Source organism: Lygodium microphyllum, chromosome 5 (genome assembly GCF_053477565.2).
Source record: "Lygodium microphyllum isolate KBCC chromosome 5, Lygodium_microphyllum_v1.1.10, whole genome shotgun sequence".
Taxonomy (NCBI): Eukaryota; Viridiplantae; Streptophyta; class Polypodiopsida; order Schizaeales; family Lygodiaceae; genus Lygodium; species Lygodium microphyllum.
Genome location: NC_141139.1, coordinates 129,737,207 through 129,757,838, shown reverse-complemented (window position 1 = coordinate 129,757,838; position 20,632 = coordinate 129,737,207).

The following is a 20,632-nucleotide window of genomic DNA, read 5'->3' as shown; positions in this document are numbered from 1 at the left end:
TAAGTTACCACAACCAAGAAATAAGAGAAAAAGCTCCTCTTAATTCAATTCAAAGCATCTATGAATGATCTACAAACATTGCCCTGTCATAGGGGCACATAATACTTGCATATTTTGATAAGATGTCTTCTATAGAGTAAGAAATGAATTAAAAGAACACTGATGTAGCTAATTCTCTAAATATGACTGAAGATATCAGCCTCAAATTAGCCCAAATATATTCTGGAATTCACCTTTGATGATAGCATAAACTTCCCCTAACACGGTGTCGATGCGTTTGGTGTCAAAAGTCTACCATGGAGGTAAGAGATAGCAGGGTGAAGGGAGATTCAGGGAGAGGAGTAGATGGAAGAGAAGGGGTTTGAAGATGTAACATGTCCCCCTGTCCACTTGGTGTAGGACGCGTCTTAGTAGCCCATTAGGAAGAGAGTCTAGAAAACACTGCCCAGCACTCCCAAGGAATGTCAGGGGGTTTGTGATCTAGGTCTTCCCGAGTCTGCCATGAAGCGGAAGCATTCCGGCTGTTCCCACTTAGGACTGACCTGAATCAGGGTTTTCCTAATGGTCAAGTTCCTAGAAGGTAACTAGTGTCGAGCCCCAGACAAACTACTTTACGCAAAAACATCAGGGTCAAAGCTGCAGATTTATACTGCACTTGGTTCAAGGAGAATGGGAAACGAGAGGGATGCAAAGCTCAACCTCTTTGCCCATAAGGCATAGTCCCATTCCATTCCCCTAAAATAGTATAAATCGGGACTCTAGCTCTCTAGATTCTAGGTCATTGTTACCTTGCTGTCAATTCCGTTGAGAAAAGTTCCCGGCCAGCCGGGACCACCCTTACGTAGGACGGACCCAGGGTCACATCCACCGCACTTTCCTCTTGTTGTTTTAGTTGTCTAATTACCTACCACATTTAGTTTGACAAGCAAAAATAGCTTCTTTAATTAACCAATTAATCACTAGTTCCTTCACGTAGAAAAACCAATTAATCACATAGAAAAACAATGTCAAGCAAGTTCCTTTTCAACATTTGATCTTTATTTATCAGTCTTTGGAATACATCACATAATCTTCCTGAAGGCTATTCCAGCAATCCATAGGGATCACTATTCCAAGTTCCGCCTGTTGACTAGTATGCAGGCCTCGAGATCCCATCTTGAGTCACATCGGCCTCTTGTGTAGGATCCGGAGGGAAGGGATTTACGGCCAGAGCCCCCACTGGCACCCAGGCGTCCTCCTGCTCCAAGTAGCACCCACGGAGAAACCTCTCGTGGTGGGTTCGGTCCACGTACCCGGCATGGCTAACAACCCCCTTGGATAGGGTCAGGTAGACAGTCAGAGGTAACTGATATTGCCTCTCCCTCTAGGCTTTCAACCTGAAGCATTAGTTATTTTTTCGGCATTAGTTTCTTGATCAAAGAAGTACAAACAGTGCTCCTAAGTGTACAAATACAAGCACTCTAGTGGTCGTTTATACGGCCAACTGCTAAGGTTTGAATCCTCCTGTTGAGTGTTGAAATGACTTGTTTTTTGGCTGATTTTTGTTGTTTTTGAGAGCTAAATGGTTGATTTTATGGGATGATTGATTGATTAGGAAGTGGATTGAGAGTGTTTTGGATGATATTGATTGTGTTTTGGAAGATCATGATGTTTGTTGATGGTTCTGTGATGTTTTGATAGGTTCTGAATGGTTCTGTATACCTTCTGTTTTGTTCTGTTTTGGTCTGTTTTGTTCTGATTGTCTTCTGTAAGGAGGGATGGAGTATTGATTGATGAAGAATGAGATATTGTGAAAGCTTATTGAATGTTTTGTGAGAGTTTGAAATGGGTTGAGAGTGAGTTATGAGGTTTTGATGACCTTCTGTAACCTTCTGTAGGTTTTCTGTAGAGCTTCTGTTCTGTACTGTAGCTGTTCTGGTACTGTTCTGTAGACTGTTCTATATGCTTCTGTAAGTGTTCTGTGGAATGTATGTGTGATTTTGGGAAAGTTTTCTAGCCTTGGAAAGAGGTGAATACAAGTGCAAAAGAGCTGAAAGAAGTGGAAGAAGTAGCTACTGAAGACTCAAGTGAAGACTAGAGTGAAGTGACAGTAGTGAGCTGTGAAGAGACACTGTAGTGGCTCTGGTGACCCTTCATATCAGACATACCTCTTGGGAGGGGTATCCACGACCTAAGAGTGATTATTAAGAGTAATTTTTGAGAGATTGTAGTGAGGATATGATGTATTATTGATGGAGTGTGTGAGAGAGAGTCAGAGATAGCCAATTCTACTCAAACAAAGTGATTGTATATGAGAGATTGAGAGAGAAGACTATATGAAGATATTGAAGATGAATACTATGTGATGTATTTCCATTCAAAGATGGTGTACTTCTTTGATTTCTTTGTTCTATTGATGGATTTTGTGAGGATGTTGAAGAATATGGTTGATTCTATTAAAAACCGTGGGAGATTTACATGATGCTGCATGAAGATTTGTTGTGCTTGGTGTTCTTTTCTTCATTGGGATCATATGAAACATGATAAACAAGCTTGTTGATGTTACAAGATAGATTTTCTTGCAAGAGAATTCCCTTTTCCTTGGTGTTCCTCTCGGGGCTCCATGTTTTTGGTGCGCAGCCGGGGAAACTTGCCATCAACAAGCACCAAAAGAGGCTGAAAATGAAGGAATTGGCATTGCCAAGAAGAGAAGAATTCAATGGATGATTGTAAAGTTCCTTCTTCCACTGAAGAGTTGGAATTTCTCATAATCAAAGCCACTTTCCATAAGAAGTTCATCCCACAATGGCAGAAACATATCACCATCATGATGCATGCTCTATGTGGTGGACAGTTTTCTCTTCCTGTTGAAGTAGCAGAAACGTGCATCTTGGTGGCAAACTGTTTGGGAACAAACTGAAGAGCAGAAACAGAGAGAATGACCATCCATGGAAGATTTGGCATTCATTGAAAAGTTTCCAGACAACATCAAGTGGGAGATTGTGAAGAAGCTTCAGGAGTCTTGGTCTGTAGAGGTTCACAGGGACAAGAAGGAAAAGAGTTGGAATTTGTTCGTGGATGCTCAACAGCAAGATACATGGGATGCTTGGTGTACTGATAATCTTCTGTTTGTTCAATTAGCAACCCACTGGAAGTTGGTAGACAGAGTGTTTTTCACAACATACATTGTTGAAACCATCAGAAGCTGGCATTACTATGATGATGGCACCACCACAATGCTCAGACGTATGCATTTTGACACCTTCAGAACCGAATACCTTCCCCTGTGTAGTGGCATGAAAGCAGAATTCAGGGACGTTGAAAAGAAAGAAGTAGAAGAAATGTTGGCAAGAGAGTCCTCAAGAGACTAAAGCCTTCTGTTAACCCTCTGTGGAGCACTAACAACATAGTGGAGCCAACCCCCTGATGAATGACGCAATAAAAAGGCAAGCGTTGGAACAAGTCCAGAGGTACGTGAGAAGAGAGTAAGCAAGAATCAGAGCTGAGAGCGAGCTCGCAGCAGAAGCCGCCTTTGACGCCCTTGCGGAACTCTTTACAGAATTCCCAATGGCACATCAAGCCCTTCCTCCTCCTGCTGGAGGTCCACTTCCAAGCCAGATCCGTCCTGGAAATATTAATGACAGACCAGCGAACGTAGTCCCATTGCCAGTTTTTAAGGGAGAGTACAATGAAGACCCCGATCTTCATGTAGCAGAGTTTATGGTAGCATGTGTGGCTAACAATGCCAGAACCCCTGAGCATTGGTTAGCAATATTCCCCGCCACTTTCAAGGGCGCGGCGTTTCAGTGGTATGAGAGACAAGCAGCAGGAACTTTTGGCACATGGGACGACCTGAAGTTGGCCTTCCTCACTAAATTCAGGCGTGAAGGTTTTGAAGAGCGGATGAGAGAGGAATTTATGAACCTAAGTCAGTCCTCTGGAGAAAGAGTGGAAGCCTATGTCTCACGAATGGAATCCATCCTGAAGAGATGGACTAACCATAATCTAGATGATGGCATTCAGAAGGGAGTGTTTCTCAGAGGATTACAACCAGAAGTCCGTAAGTTTGTGGAGCTACAAAGACCAGCCACCCTGCAAGCTGCAACAGAAGGTGCCAGACTGTACGATGAAGTGGAAGCTAGATTAGCAATGAATACAGGAAGAGGAGTCCTACCTCCTCTGGTGCCAGGAATGATGTACCCACCATATGCAGTCCGAGGGACTGTTCCCTACTCCTACCAACAGATGCCCTCGGTATCACAGTACAGTGCACCAAATCCACAGTGGCCACAATCCATGCCTCAAATGGTGGTTCCACCACAACAACCATGGTCTCAACCAATTTCCTCAATGCCAAATCAGCAGTAACAGTGGAACCCTACCAACTGGAGTCAACAGCCAACAGTTCAAACAGGAGCTCTGAATCAGAACCAGAACAGAGACCCCTCTGTACCAACCCAACCAGTTTATGCAGTGATTACAGAGACTCCTAAAAACCCTCCTACCAGTACGTCCAGAGGAGAAAGCTTGAAGGATTATTTATCCAACTCAGTTGCAAACATCAAAAAGGAGTTGATGGATGTGATTACAGAGCAACTACAGACGCTGAAAGTGAATACCGCAAGCATATCCAACGTTGCAGGAGCAGGAAGAGATGTGATGCGGTCAAATACTTGGTGTGGTAAGTGTCATCAAGCAGGCCATTTAGCCACTGAATGTACACGGAAACCAACCATCCCTGGAGCCTTCTGTTCCTCCTGTTTGCGGAAGAACCATACAGAGGACATTTGCTCTCTGAAGGAGATGCATGATAGGAGAAGAAAGGAAGAAGACGCAAGATTTAACTTGCTGGAATCCAAAATGACAACACAAGATATTGGACCCAAGCCTAGAGAGTTTGGTCCTAATTTCAAACCCAGACGATTTCCTTCTCAAAGTTACAGAGGCAGACAGTCTGGCGGTGGTCAGAGATCAGAAGTGGAGTGTTACAGATGCGGAGAAAAGGGACACATCTCACCAAATTGTCCAAATCCTCGAAGGTCAGTGGATTACAAGCCCTTATGCAGTGATGCAAAGGAGAAGGCCACACTGCAAAAGACTGTCCAAGCCCAGCCCCAGTGAAAAACAGTGCTCCTGATAGTCCAGCTAAGGCCCAAGAGCCTACCTCCAATTTAGTGGAATTGGAAGTTGCTGCCATCACGCGTGCAAAGCAGAAGGAACCACCTACCCAGAAAGAATATAACCCTCCTGCCAGAACAGTGAAGTTCAATCTTCCACCAGAAGAACAGAACAGAACAGAGCCTAAGAGTGCCGTACAGAGCACTACAGTGCCACAGAGAGTTACAGAGACAGTTACAGAGACAGGACCAGAGGTCCAGGATACAGAAGAGGAGGAAGTGCCACAAGTGGCAGAAGAAGTTCCTGTAATTCCTCTGTTGGAAGAAAGAGGGAAAATGAAAATGGGTGTTGCCCCATTCCCTAACCGATTAGAAAAGCCAGTGGATCCTATTAAGGAATATGATCTAGTTAGAGATCTAGATACCTTTAAACCAAACCCATCACATTCCGACATTATTGATGTTGTCCCCTAGTTGCCGGAAAAGGTTCAAAAGTATACTAACAAAAAGACATGGCTTAAGGATTGCTCCCTCAACAGCAACAAAGTCCAACAAGGCTCCAGAGCCTGTAAAAGAAGTGGATGCGGCTAATGCTTTCCTAGATCCGGGTACTCCAGAGACTGGCGTATGGATCGAAGGTTGCTTCATTGCAAATGCACTGATTGATGGAGGCTCATCAGTGAACATTATGACGGATGTGACGATGAAGGATCTAGGCCTACAAGGTGTGCAACCCACCCAATGGCTCATCAGACTAGCGGATCAGAGTAGAATCAAGCCTTTGGGCATTCTTCCATACGTGGAAGACTACAGTGGCTGGAAAAGATTATTGGCTGACCTATTTGGTGGTGAAGCCAAACTCTTATGGTACATCCTATCCTCTGTTACTGGGTAGACCATGGCTTTTTGAAGCCAGAGCAAGGACGGATTGGTTCAAAGGAACCTTGACCTTGGGTAGAGGACCCAACAAAGTGGTGCTGAAACTATATGGTTCTCAAAAAGGACATGGATCCACCTCCTTGGAATTATCTTCTAACTCCCCTAATGAGGCTACAGATGGAACATCAGCAGACGAAGATGCTGTCAAACAGATCCTTCCCAGAAAATAGTGGCATGTTCCTTAACAGTGGATACTGTAAGCCGACTTCCAAAAGATGCAAAGCCATTATCAATGGGTAAATACTTCTTGCCTGAACCAGAAATGACTTCGGAAATCACTTCTGACAGTGAGATAGAAGCATGGATGTACTGCTCTCCCTGTTACATGGCCACAGCAGAGCCAGAGACAGAGGCAGGAGAGGAACCAGAGAATCTATTCTTCTGTTACAGAGCTCCTACAGAGATAGAAGCAGAAGCAGAAGCAGAAGCAGAAGCAGCAACAGGAATAGAAGCAGAGACAGAGACAGAAGAGGATGAATATGATATGGACGAAGAGAATGATGAAAGTGAGCCAGAGGAGTCTATCCCACCTGAAGAGGATACATTTGAAGAAGAAGTTCCAGAAGTATCAGAAACAGATGAGCTCATGCTATGGGACAGAATGGCAATGGTACCATTTGGTCTAGTAAATGGATCTTCTCATATGCAAAACCTTTATAAGAAATGGATTAAGAAGAACAAGCCGTCTTTCAAGTATGGCTCCTGCCGTCCTAACCCATCCTTGCCAAAGAAAGATGATGATGATGCACCGTGCCAACAAGCACCAATCCAACTAACCCAACAAGCATCAGAGGGTCCCTGTTATGTGACGTTCTTGGATGTATCATCAGAAGAGGAGTCTTCAAGCCAAGAGGTAATTAATTTTGAAACCAAATCCGAAACGGCTCTTATCCCATTCCAACGTCTTAAGGAGCAACCTAAGTCTCCACCAAAAGAAGAAGTTGGTTCTAGTGGGACATCAAGAGGACACCACTCCCTTGAAGGAGTCGGATCTGTATCCAGAAGCGGTCCGCGGGACCTTCATTCGTGAAGTAGAAGGTGAAAGGCAGTTAACCTTTGTGGATGCAGAAGGCACTGAACGCCACTTAAAGGTGGGTAGCAGTCTCCCAGCAGAGGAGTTGTTAACCTTTTACAACTTGTTGAAAGAAAATTTGGACGTGTTTGCATGGTCTTACAAAGACCTAAAGGGGATTGATCCCACAATATGTCAACATCATATTGACTTGGAGCCTGATGCCAAGCCAGTACGGCAACGACAGAGACGAATGAACCCGAATTATTCCACATTGGTGAAAGCGGAGCTGCTGAAGCTTCTGGAAGCCGAGTTCATCTATCCAGTGGCAAATAGTGAATGGGTTTCACCCATCGTGGTTGTACCCAAGAAGAATGGCAAATTGCGAATATGTGTGGATTTCTGAAAACTTAATTCCAAGACAAAGAAGGATCACTTTCCAATCCCTTTCACAGACCAATTGTTGGACACAGTGGCAGGACATGAACTTTATTCTCTTCTGGATGGATTCAGCGGATACAACCAAGTCCAAATCGCAGAAGAAGACCAATCCAAAACAACCTTCACCACAGAATGGGGGACCTGCGCTTACCGAGTGATGCCATTTGGGCTCTGCAATGCCCCTGCTACTTTCCAACGAGTCATGATGGCCGCATTTCAAAATCATATGCATGACTTTATTGAGGTATATTTGGATGACTTCTGTGTCTATAGTTTGATCAGTGAACATTGGGAACACCTGGAACAATGCTTTGACCAATGCCGGGAGTATGGGATTTCCCTCAACCCCGACAAATGCATCTTTGGGGTTTCTTCTGGAGTTCTGTTGGGCCACATTGTCTCTGCACAAGGGATATCAACAGACCCGGCAAAGATCGAAAAGATCGCAGCTCTGACAGCACCCACCAACCTCAAACAGTTGAGGGGATTCCTAGGCCATGTGGGTTACTACAGAAGGTTTATAGCCCATTTTGCGACAAAGGCAACTTCCTTGCATAAGCTTTTGAGGAAAGATGCAGAGTTTACTTGGATGGAAGAATGCGACAGAGCCTTTCACACTCTGAAGCAGTGTCTGATAGAGGTACCCATTCTGCAACCTCCTGATTGGACGAAAGAGTTCCATGTACACACTGATGCATCAATTGAAGGCTTAGGTGCTGTCCTCTGCCAAAAGGGCTCCTCGAAGTTGGATCAACCGATCTATTACGTAAGCCGAAAAGTCACTGATAGGGAACGGAACTATACAGTGACAGAGCTGGAGTGCTTGGCAATGGTGTTTGCCCTGGAGAAGTTTCGCCATTACCTCCTATCTACCCACTTTAAATTTTATGTGGATCATGAGGCCCTATCCTTCTTAATGAACAAAGCAGATGTGAAAGGACGATTGATGAGATGGCTCCTTTTATTCCAGGAGTTCGATTTTGAGGTGATTACTAAGCCTGGTCGTTCCCATGTTCTGGCTGATCATCTGTCGCGTATCCCACAAACTGCAGACGAGGAGCAGGATGATCCAGACCTCCCTGATGCTTCCCTATTCTTGGTGGAAACTGTAACTCCGTGGTATGCAGACATTGCCAATCTGCTGGCAACCCAACAATACCCTCCTGGTATCTCTAGTCGGGAAAGGAAGAAGCTCATGCTAGAGTCAGCCCCATACACCCTGTTAGGCGGTGCACTGTACAAGAAAGGCAAAGATGAAGTGCTCAGACGATGTGTTGCAGGAGATGAGATTGGGATTGTTCTGAAGGCTTGCCACGACGAGCCATGTGGAGGTCACTTTGCAGGAGAAGCTACAGCCAGGAAGGCTCTGCTAGCAGGATATTGGTGGCCTACCATTCATAAGGATTCCTATGATTACTGTAAAAGATGTGATGCTTGTCAAAGAATGGGGAAACCCACGAAGACAAGTGCCATGCCACTGCAACCTATCCTTCCGTTGAAGCCGTTTGAGAAGTGGGGCATTGACTTCGTAGGTCCAATCGATCCTCCTACCAGAAGGAAACAGAACAGATACATCCTCGTATGTACAGATTATGTCACAAAGTGGTGTGAAGCTAAAGCCCTAAAGCGTGACGATGGTAACAGCGTGGCCCTATTCATGTATGAGAATATCATCACCCGTTTTGGCAGTCCCTTAGAGCTGGTAAGTGACAGAGGCACTCATTTCCTTAACAAAGTCATGGAAGAGTTGACAGAGTTGTATAAGATCCGCCATCGCAAGTCCACTCCTTATTACCCCAGAGCCAACGGCCAAGTCGAAGTCACCAATCGCATCCTCTGCTCGATCCTGACAAGAACAATTGCTGCACATCGTCGTGATTGGGACGATCGACTTACAGAGGCCCTCTGGGCGTACAGAACCTCCCATAAAGCAGCAACGGGAAAGACACCTTTCCAGTTGGTGTATGGAACAGAAGTTGTTTTTCCTGTTGAACTGGAACTACCCTCTTTGAGAGTGGCGATCAAAGAGCGTTTGGGGGATGATGATTCACTGCAACGCCGTCTCCTGCACCTGGAATGTTTGGATGAAATTCGTCGAATGGCTCTACAGTGCATGGAAGCCACGCAAGCTCGACGTAAGGCTTACCATGACAGTTTCATCAAGCACAAAGAGTTCACAGAAGGTGATTTGGTCCTAGCCTATGATTCATGCTTTGGCAAGTTTCCTGGTAAGCTCCAACAGCGGTGGATGGGCCCCTATAAGGTACTTGCAGTCAACCCTAATGGCTCTGTCCAAGTACAGACCGTTGATGCCTCTAATGATCCCTTTCTGATCAATGGATATCGCCTGAAGAAGTACTTCCCTCCTTGGGGATCTTGACAATTACGGTCACTTGATCTTTTCCCTCGTTGGCACGGCACTGTACTTCTTATGATGTTACTTCTGATAGCCGTTCTTCAGTCACTCCTGCTGAAGTGGATGCAACCCTCTGTTCCCTCAAACCCCCCTTCCAGCCTTGATCTCTTATCCTCTATTTTCCACCAGCGACAGTGGCGAGGTGGGTTCTGACACATGGTCTTTCTACCATTCCCTTGTTCAATTTGAAGAAAAGAGAAAAAGAAAAAAAAACAAAACAAAACATATCGGTCATGGGAGAAAAGGACTTAGGTCCCTGTCATGCCGACCTATTCTTTGAGAAAAGGTGGAAACACCCTCGGGAATAGGGAAAAAAGAAAAGAAGAAAAAAAAAGAAAAAAAAAAACAAAACAAATCTGTTATGAGAGAAAAGGAAGCAATTCCCTGTCATAGCAGGCCTCGTTCCAAGAAAAGGTGGTAACCACCCTTGGGCGAGAAGCTGGCTGTGGAAAAGGTGGTAACACCCAGCAGTCCAGAAAGTGGATTCATTAATTGATATCCCTAGGATCCAATTCCGACGCTGCCTCCCTTGGTACGCTGCGTCTTGGGTCTCTCTGCAAAGTGTCTAACTGTCCTCTAGCAGATGACATGTCCTATTCAACACAATATTCGATTTGATGGCTACCTCCCTGGGTACGCCTCTTCAACAACTGATGACGCGATCTTCATCGACAACCCCTTGAGTGATGTGAGCTTTCATCCTGACCGGATGGGGAAGTGAGTACGGTTGCCCTCTGTATCTATCAACAGAGAGTGAGACAGAGGGTGGGGCGAGCGACCAGTTTTTTCCCTTCAAATCAAATGAGAGGTGAGAAGTGTGAATGAAGTGTTGCACGCACGGGATGGGCCTCTCAAAGCACAAAGCACAATTTGTTTCTGTGCACTACACCATAAGGCTACCTTGCCTTCCTTCTCGCACCGTATGCCGGCACAGGGTGGGATGCACAGTTGCACCATCAAATGCGCACAAGGCATACAATCTTTGCACAAGTGACTGTGAGGATTACATTAATGGGTTTCAGGAAAAGGCTGCCCTTCTGTATTTATCAACAGAGCGTGAGACAGAGGGTGGGTTGAGTGTGACAGGAGTTTCTTCAATCAATTACCGAGAGGTGAGATTGAGAGACGTTACGACACTTGGAGTCAGGTATGTTCCTGTTTCCCGATGCACCCACGGGATGGGTTTTTTGCCGTCAACACAAGACACATCACCCTGTTCTGTACACTGCACTGTAAGGCTCCCTTGCCTTCCTCCTTGCACCTATGCCAGACGGGTTGGACGCACTAATGCACCATCAACTGTGCACCCTGGCATACTCCTTCTGCACCATTCCCCCTTGTTGATGCCTCAACCGGGTATGTGATATGGGTTTTAATCATTCTTACTCGAGTGATATTAGTCATGGGGCGAGTGACCGTTCTTTCATCTCGTTTGAGTGATTGTGAGTTGAGTGTAATATCCCTCATCATCGACGAATTTCCTACGATTCCTTCCATCAGCTACCTCCCTGGGTACGGCCGCGTGGTCCCTGCCATGTCGAACGTGTGCCAAGAAGATGCCTTGGTCCCTCCTACAGTCGACAACAACACTAGACGTCCCATCGACACTCAACCTTGATTCTTGACGAAATGGGCCAAGTTCTTCTAACCCTACACTTTGGTTTTTTCGTGCCGGTCATGTTTTAAGTGTGGGGAAGTTAGTGGATGGTCTGTGGCATGGTCCTAGGTCCCTGTTGCTTGGTTAACCCTATCCGTTAAGGTCTTAAGTGTGGGGACACGTCCCTGCGCGTCTACATTGCATATCCTTTGCATATGCCTTATCTTGCTCATGCATGAATGCCTTGCCTTGCTTTTACCCTCCTGGGGACCCTTCCCACCCACCCGGTTATGTTCCACCCACCCTTGGGGCTGTTCCCTTGCAGTTTTCCTTCATTCCCTGATTTTGCGGTCCTGTCCTGTGAATGCATCCTACGTTCACCAAAGTCCCAATCCAACCTTATAGCCCTGTTCCCCCCATTGAACTGACCATTTTTCCTTTTTACCTACCCCTGTTCTGGTGCACGATTTTTGAGTTATTAATTTTTGAAGCATTTTACGAAATTTAGACGGTTTTCCATGTGAACGCGCTTTTCTTGCTTCGGAACCATGCTTTGACGTCATAGCCCTGACCAGCACTTTTCCCCTGACATTTTTCCTTTTTACTCCGAGTCATTTCGATACATGGTTTGTCCGTTATTAATTTTCCGGGGTTTTCACGACTTTTTCGTGCGTATTTTTGACATTTTTCCATGTGAACCTGCCCTATTTGTATCGGAATTCCAATTTGACTTGACAACCGTGTCCCCTGTGCCTTCCCCTACCTGTTTCCTTTTTCCTCCACCCTTTTTCGACTACTGGATTTTTACTTATTAATTTTTAAATGAGTTTTTGGGAGTCTTTTTGGAGTTTTTCACATGTGAACCCCTCCTATTTCCGCCGGAACTGTGGTTTAACGTGATAACCCTGTGCCACTCCTTCCTGCGGACATTTTTCCTTCTTACTCCATGTCATTCCGATGAACGGTTCGTCCGATATTAATTTCCGATCCCATTTTCGGGTTTGTTTTTTGGGTTTTTCCCATGTGAACGCGTCTTATCTCAGTCGGAATTATGTTTTGACGTAATAGGATTGTCGGGCACATCTTTCTGCACAGTTTTCCTTTTTTTTTGCACTTCATTCCGATGCACGGATCTTTCGATGTTAATTTTTAAATTGCGTTTTTGGTTCGTTTTTTGTGTTTTTTGCACGTGACCGCCCTTTACCCCTCCCGGAACCCCCGTCCCATATTTTTCTTGTTTCCTCCCTCTCGTCCTGCCCACTTTTCATTTTTTACGATATTTCGGTTTGACGTCCGAATTGGGAGTTATTAATTTTTCTTTATTTTTCTGTTTTTTCTCTCCCTCGTTTTACGCGTGAACGCGCCCTTTTTCGATTTTACGAATCTCCACGCGCCTCGGTCGTGTCCGCGTACCCCGTACCGTCATCCCAGCGTCGTTTCAATTCCGTCACGGCAAATTTTTTTTACCCCGCCCCGCGCACGTGCGCGGGACGGGGATACGTCCGCCATTGCCCCTGTCCATCCACCCTTCCCCCCCGCCCATTGCCCTTACCTCATTTAAAAAAAAAAAAAGAAAAAAAAAAGAGAAGAACAAAAAATAAAAAATTTACCCCACCCATGTCCCCAACGGACACCCTTCCCCCCCCGAATCTCAACCACCTTCTCTCTTCTTTCTCTCTCTCTCTCTCTCTGTGCGTACCTTTCTTTCTTTTCTTTCTCTCTTTCCCTCTCCTCCTCTCACTGTGCGTCCGCTTTCCTCTCCCTCTCCCTTCTCTCTCCTTCCTCTCCCTCCTCCCTCTTCTCACTCCTTCTTCCTCCTCCCTCTCCTTCTCTTTCCTTCCTCCCCCCACTCCATCTCCTCCCTCCACTTCTCCCTCCCCTCTGCGACCACCTCCCTCTTCTTTCATCTTCTCCCTCCATCTCCACCTCCCCTCCACCTCCTTTCCCTCTCCTCCTTCTCCTCCCCCCTCCACGACCTCCTCCTCCCCAGCGCGTGCTCCTCCCTCCATCCTCGCCTTCCTACTACCCCCCCGCCCTCCTGCCCTTCACCTTCCTCCCTCCTCCTTCGTCTCCTCCACTCCCTCCTTCCCCCAGTCCGCCACCTCCTCCACCTCTCCTACCCTTCTTTACCCTCCTTCTTCTCGCCCCCGTCAGCCTGGTCGTCGCCACCCCCTGCCGTCGTCCGCCGCCTCCAGACCGCCTGGCCGCTGCCACTGACCGCCTGGCCGCCGCCACTGACCGCAGCACCACCTCGCCGCCGTCGTCGCCTCCTCGCCGCCCACCACCTCCACCTCCCTTCTCCTCCACCACCCCCACCTCCTAAGGTTAGATACTAACCTTAGTTAACTTAGGTTAAATTAATCATTAACACTAACCTAATCCAACTTAACTTAACAGACCTAACCTAACTTAACTAACTGGACTTAGTTAGACCTAACTTAACTAACCTAGGTAGACTTACCTGACTAGACTTAGGTTGACTTACCAGACTAGCCTTAGGTAGACTAACCTGACTTACCCCTACTAACCTGACTAACCTGACTTATGTCTAATGTGACTAATGTGACTAATGTGATTAATGTGACTTAATTAATCACTACATTAATTTTTCCCTTAAAAAATTTCAGAAAAAATTCTAAAAATTCATTCTGCCAGTTGCCAATTTTTGGAACTTTGTCTACTAGGACTTGCCTTTCCTATAATTTCTGAAAAATCCATCTTTCCTAAAACTACCCCTAAATTGCCAATAAATATAGAAAATTCATTTAAAAAATGGTAAAAAATTCTAAAAAATTTCTAAAACCCTTCTAAACAATTTCCCTCACCTCCCTTGCTCATTTTCCATTTATTCCAACATAAAAAATCACAACTAAAAATAAAATAAAATAAATAAAAATAAAAAACCAACATAAACCAAATTAACACATCTGCTAAGGTGGTCTCATTGTTGTTTCATCAGTGCTTTTTGCTTTTTCTTTACTGGGACTCTTCCGTGCGCATTTTTGCATTACATACACACCCTTCCAGGTATTTATTTTATGTTATTTATTTATTTATTTTCCCCCTTAATCACAATTAATTGTTAAAATAAACCCTTTAATCCACCCACCGTTTCCACGCGCATTCGCGCTAAACACACATACTTTTTAAATTAAAATTAACCAGCCGTTCACTTAGCACGCGCTACGTGCGCTAAAGAGGCACTTTAAATTTTTAAATAAAATAAACCAGCCGTCACATGAGCACACGTTGGCAAAAAAGCGCTCCACATCACCTTAATTTATAATCAATGAATTGCATTTAGAGACCCAGTCGGGAATCGAAGTTCGGGAATCGAATAACTGCACCGTTTAACCTAATAATTGGTAAATAAATTTATAATAAGGAACCGCCGTTTTCTTATTAAGGTTTATCACCTAATAAAAATTCACCCATTTTTAATAATTGATTAAAATCAACCCTTCATTAAATTAAATCCCCCCTCACTGCACTTAATCCCCTTTTTAATGAAGCGTTTCGTGGGATGGGTTTACGCAGTTCTTAGTGTTATTTTCCATGGTCCAGTCTTGGTTCTATCACAGATGTCGTATTGATATGTGTCGGATATGGTATGGTTTTGGTTTCCTGTTTTAGTTACGGTTACGGGTACGGTATGCAGTTTTTTTTCTTTTATTGCCTGATACGGGGTTCAAGGTGTTTGTTTGATGCATCGCATGAAGCTTTCGGTCGCATTTGTCTCAAGGTCATGTCAAAATTTTTCTAGGATGTGGTTTGCTTGGGGTTAGTAGGTCGAGTCACGTTTTGATTGGTAATTCTCTTATCCTTGGTTTTTGTCTGTTGGTTTGCAGGCATTCACCTTGATTGTCTGTGTTTGTGGTGTGTGTGTAACCATCTGAATGGCGCCTTCTCATGCTCCTCCCCCTATCCAGTACGTCCCATTAGTTAGTAGGGATTACTCGTCCCTACTTACTTTTGAGCCCCTCACGAAGGCAGGACTTGCTGCTTTTGTGGCCACTCCTTTTCCATTACTTCCAGAGGATCCGTCCTTATGTGATGAGTTCCTAGCCTCTTACAGCAAGAAGACAGGAGTAGTCCAAGGCATGTCTATGACATTGACGTCTCGAGGCTTAGGGAAGGCTCTGTCCTTACCCTCCAAAGGAGAACCTTTTATGACCACTCGTCAGCTCTTCTCTAATGAAGAGATTCTCAAACTGTTGCAGAAGCAGACAAGGGAAGTCCTTGATGTTAAGAAGGTGATAAACTCTTCAGGAGTTTCGTTTTCTATGATCACTGATCCCGTATGGAAGACGATCTGCCAGTTCCTTCAGGACAGGTTCATGCCTGCCAAAACGCCATCCCATTATTTGTCCAAAGAGCTTTTCACAGCTTCCAGGATTGTGCTGAAAGGAGTTGCCATTGATTGGAGCACATACCTCCTCACTAAAATGGATCAGCATTTTGTTAAAGTCACGAGGGGTAATGTTACCAATGTTACCTATGGATCATATTTGTCTGCCTTCTTGACCTATTCAGGTTTACAGAAGACTGTACCTCCACCTCCTCCATCAGATCCAGTACCTCCTCCTCCACCTTCAGAAGAGTCAGCACCTATTGACATTGAGGATGATGATTCTCCGCCTCCCCTGGTCATACAGCGCAAACGCTTGAAGAGGGTAGCGGACAAAGTCCCTGCTGTACTTCCCTCAGTGTCTATTCCTGCTACTTCTGGCAGTGAACTCCCTGGGTATCTCACTTGCAATAACCTGTTCAGAGCACATAGAGAAGGATCCTTGGAGATCTCAGTTCCTTCCCTGAACAGTCTCGTTTCAGGAGATGCCATTCCTTTCCTCTGCAAGGATATTCAAAGTTCCATTGAGTTGTCAGTGACAGCCTGTGTTCAACAGCTGTACGCATCTTTCTATGAGGAGCTCATGCAGTCCAAAGACCAGTTGCATAAGGCAACATCTGAGTTAGCCTCTGCTAAGGATACCCTAGCATATCTATTTAAGCAAATGGAACAGCAAACCCAACTGGTTGCCACTCAAAGTGATGAGATTTCTTCATTGAAGACCCAGTTATTCGAGGCTCAGTCACAAGTTATCTAGCCTTTCAGCAGAGAAGGAGAGGATGTCCAGTGAAGCGAAAGAATTCCAAGTTCTTTTAGATGCCAAGCTTTCAGCTTTACAGATGGCTAATGACACAGTGGCCAACCAAGCCTCCCAAATCCAGCAGTTGCAAGATCAGCTTGCAAAGTCCCGCTCTGTTCCTCCAAGCCCTCCTGTTTCATTAATTCCTTCTCTTTCACAGCAGGACTTGGCTGCCTTACAGAGACAGGCTACTTTGTGCCCTCTATTCCAAGACAAAGTGGAAAGATTGCAGTCCAGAATGGACTTGTTATGGTCTACCTTTGAACAGTTTCAGGAATATGTCTTACCAGACCATTCTTTCTTTGTCCACTACCACTTACAGAAGTTGGTCTTCTATATGAAGCTTTCCACGATGGATTTACCTTTTCCAGAGGATGGCTGGAGTGGGGCTTGGTCTGCTGAGTTGTTGACAGAGGTAGTTAGAATGGTCTTTGAAGATTCTGTCACGCAGACACCATGTTGATGTCATACATGTATCTCCGAGGAGATTTGTTAATTCCAGATGAGGTAGATATGGCATGGTATGTGGGGGATGTGGTCTTACAGGCTGTTCTATATGTCAATCATTTGGAGTTGCGCATAGCTGATATGTTTCAGAGTTATTCCTCCAAAGTAGCTGATTGTCAGGATAATTCGTGGCATCCCATGATTGATTCAGTGGTCCTCAATCAAAGACAAAACACAGCTCCTACCTTTGCCCAGAGTACTAACCAACTGAGGATGGATCTCTTAACCTATCTTTCCAAACATAATCCATTTGATGCTATCTTCTTTGATGCCTATCATAGACGATCTCTCTTAGGACCTTCTGTTCCTACCCTCCTTTATTACCAACAATTGGCTCACTGCTATACTATATATTTTTCCCTTTGTCAAACTAATTCCACAGTAATTTTACCACTTCTTTTCCAACCTTCCAATTTTCCTCAAATTCCTATTTTCACTTACTGTTCCTTTATTGAGGATAGGGTATTTTCCCCTTCTCCACCCTGTCCTTCACCCCTCATTAATGTACCCTCCACATTTCCTATTTATCAGTTAACACCGTTCCTTAGTGATTCCTTACAAATTTCTGCCACTCCTTCTTTAACCTTTTCTTCCTTTTATGATTTTTCCTATTCTTCCCTACATCCACTTTCCCTTATTCCACTACCCTCTCCTAACACTTCCATATCTCAACCACCTCAGTTGGTTAGTGATTGTGACGGTTTTGATACTCAGATTTCCAGAAGAAGGGGATGGAGTTCGGATGATTGCCTTACAGGACCACAGATTAATTGGCCAGTAATTCCAGGGGAATGGACAGCTTCCAGTCAAGCTTATCAAAACTATGTTCATTTTGCCCAACAATATTCACAGTCTGCAGATCCCTCAGTGAGATTAACTGCTCACTTTGCTTGGTACCTGGCGTATATGCATAGGCACTCTCATACTGATTCAAAGCCTATTCCAAAGTTGTGCATGAATGTCAATGTTAGCATTGATTCCCAATAGCTGGAGATACTGTATTTTCATGCCCTCTGTTTACCTAGCAGATACTTGGTCCTATTGGAAAGGATGTGCTGTCTCCAATTTTTCCAAAATCCTCCTAAAAACTTTGTAGATGAATCCTTATCTATGGATCGATTCCGACAACATCAATCTTTTAAGAGGGATCATCTTCATTGATACCTTTCCAATGTATGGTGCAAGCTTTTTTTAATGCAAAACTCTTCTTTTTGAAGAAGTCATTCAGATGGTTGTGTTGTGTATTAGTGTTTGTGTTGTGAGTTCATGTATGTCAAACGAACGTGGTGGTTTCCTATTGGATTTTGTGTACGAGCTATGTTTTGGAGATTTGTCGAGATGAGGTCGTGGTTGGAGAATTGAAGATGAAGATGAAGAAGAAGAAGCAAACTCTTATATCCTTTACAAATTTGTGGTGATTTTTAGTTTGATAAGAGGTGTTAATTTCAATAGAGTTTTCCTTTCTTTGTATCTTTATATCAGAAACAGGTTATAAGTTGGGGTCGTGGTGGATGGATTCTTTTTGAAAAGATATTGAAGATCAAAGTTGGGCTTTTCAATGAACTTGTATTCCCTTTTTCCTGGGTCGCGAGGACGCTTCCTTATTAAGTGTGGGGATATGTTGAGTGTTGAAATGACTTGTTTTTTGGCTGATTTTTGTTGTTTTTGAGAGCTAAATGGTTGATTTTATGGGATGATTGATTGATTAGGAAGTGGATTGAGAGTGTTTTGGATGATATTGATTGTGTTTTGGAAGATCATGATGTTTGTTGATGGTTCTGTGATGTTTTGATAGGTTCTGAATGGTTCTGTATACCTTCTGTTTTATTCTGTTTTGGTCTGTTTTGTTCTGATTGTCTTCTGTAAGGAGGGATGGAGTATTGATTGATGAAGAATGAGATATTGTGAAAGCTTATTGAATGTTTTGTGAGAGTTTGAAATGGGTTGAGAGTGAGTTATGAGGTTTTGATGACCTTCTGTAACCTTCTGTAGGTTTTCTGTAGAGCTTCTGTTCTGTACTGTAGCTGTTCTGGTACTGTTCTGTAGACTGTTCTGTATGCTTCTGTAAGTGTTCTGTGGAATGTATGTGTGATTTTGGGAAAGTTTTCTAGCCTTGGAAAGAGGTGAATACAAGTGCAAAAGAGCTGAAAGAAGTGGAAGAAGTAGCTACTGAAGACTCAAGTGAAGACTAGAGTGAAGTGACAGTAGTGAGCTGTGAAGAGACACTGTAGTGGCTCTGGTGACCCTTTATATCAGACATACCTCTTGGGAGGGGTATCCACGACCTAAGAGTGATTATTAAGAGTAATTTTTGAGAGATTGTAGTGAGGATATGATGTATTATTGATGGAGTGTGTGAGAGAGAGTCAGAGATAGCCAATTCTACTCAAACAAAGTGATTGTATATGAGAGATTGAGAGAGAAGACTATATGAAGATATTGAAGATGAATACTGTGTGATGTATTTCCATTCAAAGATGGTGTACTTCTTTGATTTCTTTGTTCTATTGATGGATTTTGTGAGGATGTTGAAGAATATGGTTGATTCTATTAAAAACCGTGGGAGATTTACATGATGCTGCATGAAGATTTGTTGTGCCTGGTGTTCTTTTCTTCATTGGGATCATATGAAACATGATAAACAAGCTTGTTGATGTTACAAGATAGATTTTCTTGCAAGAGAATTCCCTTTTCCTTGGTGTTCCTCTCGGGGCTCCACCTTCTCTCCGAATACATCCAGCATTTGATCTAGTATCAATCGCGACTTGGCAAGATCCCAAGGGTTTCGTAAGCTGAGTTACTTGTTTACCCTTTTTCCTTGGGTTAGGATTTATACCCTGTTGACCCAAATTGTCAATACCTTAGGTTTCCTTATACTAAGGTCAATAAATCTTGGGCAACCTCATCGCCTTAACTTGGTTGGTCAACTGCTTTCTTGATAATTCATAATTTCCCTAACTTGGCAAATCAGCCCCAAGGAAGGGTGATGTAGCAAGATGACTACTCATCCTCTAGAAAATTAGACTTATACTTAGAACTCGCCAACCTTGTTCTAAGAAGTGGCAATACTATTTTGTGATTTAGACACAAAACCATACGACGTTGCAACTTATTGCATGAGATAGGTGTCAGCACCTAACTTGTGGGATTATTTCCCCCATCCCACGGTATTCCTTGGTCAAGAATACCTTTGGTCAAGACGTAGGGTTTGGGAGTCCTCTTGACCCAATCCAACCTTAACCCTACTAGGTTGATAACGCTTTGGCCCTAGGGTTCCTAAATTCATACGAAAGTCTAGTATTTGGTCAATTGATCCTTAGGGTGAGAACCCTAGATCATTCTTGCATGGGCGTTTAGCTAACCCTAACATTTCGTGAATGTGTGTAGGACCTTTGAGATCGGAAATATTAGGTTGGCAACCTAAGTGTGATACTAGGCAGAATTTTAACATAACTTAATCCTACCTAGCACTTTGAG